Below are 3,955 nucleotides of genomic sequence, written 5' to 3'. Positions count from 1 at the left end.
ACCTTTTTTCTCGACAATGCATGAAGCTAATGGAAATTCAATACATTGAAAACTGTGATGATGAAAGTTTTTCAAATTTTATAGACATTATGAGCTCAAATAAATGATTGCTATAACTGGGACTATAGCTTAGGAATCAAATTTTTAATGAAAACATAAATATATTAAAGACAAATATATATACGAAGATAGTAACTTGTTCTCCAAAGAACAGTTACTGTTGACGACCGAGCAGCTTTTCCCTGGAATAAATGATGACTAACTGACGACCTCAGCTGCCGACAGGTGTTGTTGTTATACCTCGATGTGGAAAGCTGAAAATGTGTGCCCCGACCGGGACTCGAACCTGGGATCTCCTGCTTATATGGCAGATGCTCTATCCATCTGAGCCACCGAGGACACAGATGAATAGCGCGACTGCAGGGACTTATCCCTTGCACGCTTCCCGTGAGACTCACATTCTCAACTGTCCACAATTCTACATATGTATTGAACCTTATAGACATTTGCCCACCCACTCATTAGTCGCGCACACTTTGGCGATTCCCGTAAGAGTTTGGGCAACCTGTGTGCATTCGCACAAACGAAGGTCAATGGCTGGGTAGCCTTAACCATATATACAAAGATAGTAACTCGTTCTCTAAAGAACAGTTACTGTTGATGACTGTGCAGCTTTTCCCTGGAATAAATGATGACTAACTGACAACCTCAGCTGCTGACAGGCGTTGTTGTTATACCTCGATATGGACAGCTGAAAATGTGTGCCCCAACTGGGACTCGAACCCAGGATCTCCTGCTTATATGGCAGACGCTCAATCCATCTGAGCCACCGAGGAAACAGATGAATAGCGCGACTGCAGGGACTTATCCCCAGCACGCTTCCCGTGAGACTCACATTCCCAACTGTCCACAATTTTACATATGTATTGAACCTTATAGACATTTGCCCACCCACTCATTACTCACGGACGCTTTAGCGATTCCCGTAAGAGTTTGGCAACCTGTGTGCATTTTAATATCAGATTTCTCTATTATGATCAGTTCTTGGATACAAATATAAGTTAATTGAATATTTATCATTAGTTGATTTATTTATGTAAAAACACATAAAATTAACTGTTAATACATTTCATTAGTAGCTCTGCCAAATTGGAACTTAGTTCTGAATGTACCACATATAATTTTTGTTATATTCCCAAATACTGTGAATTACATTAATTGGCACTTTTGTATTTAAATGACAGATTTGAACAAACACAACGAAATTTTTGTTTTGGTGACAGTTAATTGGTTTTTATCATGCTTATTTTGTTCACAATTTTCCAGTACTCATATCATGGTTGAATATTTATTATAGGAAACATATTTAAATCTCCCTTGCAATAACATTTAGAAATTTATTTTCCACATATATACAGAATCCGTTTATTATGTCACTGTGTCTTATGGTACTGGTTAAAACATTGTCTACAAACTGCTCTGTAACCATCTTTTCTATATTTTTAATTCGCCTATTTTACAGTTTTTAGTTTTGACAAAGTCAAAAATTGTTTCAGCAGTTGCTTGACTGCATATGTGTAGTCGAAAATGTTTCACCATATTAAAATATTTTCTGGAATTTAATTTCCTCCAATTTAAAGGTGTCAAAAGGAAAATAAAAAATCATTTATATTTATTAACGAATATGGAGTACATAGTTAAATTACGTCATATAAAAAAGAACTAGTTGCCTAATTTCAAAAACATTTTTCTAGTAAACATTTTTTTTAATAAATGTTGTCATTCATAGGCATCATTCACAATGACAAACTTCTTTATAGTAATAAAGAAATTTTTGTATTAGCTGATAAAAAAATCTTTGGTTTAAAGCTAAAGATATTGCTGAAATTTTAGAATGTGAAGATACAAGCCACACTGTATGGAAAAATGTCAGTGTAGGAGATAAAATACTTTTAGAAATTTTAAACCCCATCTATCAAGTTGATCTAACATATAATGAGAAAAATACAATATTTATTAATGAAATTTATGAAATAGGTAATAAAGATGTTCTACCATTGATTAGAAAATATGGTGAATATAATTTATAAATAGAACAAGATCAACATATAACAGAATTACAATTAAAATAAAAATTTAAGACAGTGAAATACAAGAAAAAATATCATGAATTATACAAACTAAAGGAAAGGAAAGACTATGTAAGATGAATAAGAATGTCAAAATACAACAGAGTGATATCAGATATGTTGTTAGTACTAAACTAGTACAACGAGAACTTTTATTATGTTAGTCTAGATTATCTACGTACAATACTAGTTAACATCCTAAAAATACATTTACATATAACTGCATGCAAAACTGTGCTAATTATTATTTTATTGAAGAGTTATTTAAATCAGATTTTAATTCACAAAGAAAAAAGAAGACAGAGAACTGTATAACTGAATTTAGATGACATAAAATATTATGTAGAGTTCTTTCATGACATGGTGAGTGATTTGTTGTTAAGCACATAAAAATTAAATAATGTTGAAGTTGGAGATAAGGTATTTAACAATATATTGATAAAACCTCAGAAAATACAGCCATTAAAATTATCTCTAGAAATTACAACTAAGGTTAACAAAAAGATTACTGATGAAATTGTATTAGAAAATCTCAGTGAAGAGAATAGCAAACATATAATAAAAGAATGTTACTCAGTTCAACCTAATAATGGTAAAACAAACATACAGTATTTTAAACAATTGTATATTTAGTTAAACTAGGAAATATTTACATACAACTAAGTGTTTATATTAGTCCATTTTTTGAAATAATCTTAATCAATACATATTTCATCACCATAAATCAATTTATTTATGAATTTAGATTCTTCACCATCAATCAGAATAAAATTTGGATATGAAAAATTGGAGTGTAAATTTCTTCATTTACATGTAAACATACCCATAACCATTTAACTTTAACTATATCACCTATTTACTCAAAACTTAATCAAGAAATTATATATCCTGAAATTTTGTTTTTTGTCATCTTGCTCACAAAAATTTTCTTTTATATATCTTCCATTTGCATGTAACTGTATCCAAAAACATAAAATCTTAAAGGTCAGAAATTACCTTTATAAAAACTTCAGTTCAATTTACTTATTCTTACCTTATCTCTTATTTTAAATTTTGATATGTAATCATTTTGCCAAATTTCATATAAGTTTGTATGAAATTATTTGCATCTTTAGGTTTCTCTTGATTGTTGAATGTTTCTTATTTTCATATTCATGAACTAGTTTTTTAACTATAACAGTCCATGTGTAATTACTTTGAAGAGCACATTTTTTCCTTGACTGTTCTATTTAATCTGAGGCTTTTAAAATCTCTAAAGTTGAGTAGAGGTTAATGTTATATTTCTCCATAAGTAAAATCATACACAGAAATATAAATTTTTTGCTCATTTCCTATCAAAATTGAAAAATCAATCATTTGTTTGACAAATATCTTTCTTTCTACTATGTTAGCATAAAACACTAATTCAGATGGTTTCCTCAGTAAGGGTTGTAGTGAGATAATTATCATTATGAAACTACTTTTTTCAATTTTAAAGTGTTTCAGTGACAGAGTTACTGAGCTGTGTTAAAATACTTTCGTATTCAGCTTTTCTAACTAGATTATTTGATTCATTTTCTTGATACCTTTACTCAAATATATTTTTTTTAGTTACATCATTTACATCCACTTAACATCTGTCCATAAAATCAATATTACCTTTAGTTACTTGAAAAATGATTCTCAGTTTGTTACAAAATTTTTAAACATTTTTTAAACTTTTCGGATCAATTGATTTTTAGAATCATGTTTGATTTTTGATAAAGAACCTAATTTTATTTTTGCTGTACTTTGCACATTTATATCATTTCGAAAAACGTGCATGTAATAAATTTAAAATATTATAA

At 29.6% G+C, this 3,955-nt stretch overlaps 1 non-coding gene across 1 annotated transcript; it reads right to left on the bottom strand.

The window, feature by feature from the left end:
- Positions 1-762: 762 nt before the first annotated feature.
- Trnai-uau (transfer RNA isoleucine (anticodon UAU)) lies at positions 763-836 on the bottom strand. Its single transcript has one exon. It is a non-coding gene; the product is annotated as a tRNA-Ile (tRNA).
- Between the last annotated feature and the right edge of the window lie 3,119 nt (positions 837-3,955).

This window comes from Schistocerca serialis, chromosome 3 (assembly GCF_023864345.2).
Source record: "Schistocerca serialis cubense isolate TAMUIC-IGC-003099 chromosome 3, iqSchSeri2.2, whole genome shotgun sequence".
In the NCBI taxonomy this organism is placed as follows: Eukaryota; Metazoa; Arthropoda; class Insecta; order Orthoptera; family Acrididae; genus Schistocerca; species Schistocerca serialis.
The sequence above is the reverse complement of the archived record's forward strand: the minus strand, read 5'-3'. Positions and strand labels throughout refer to the sequence as shown.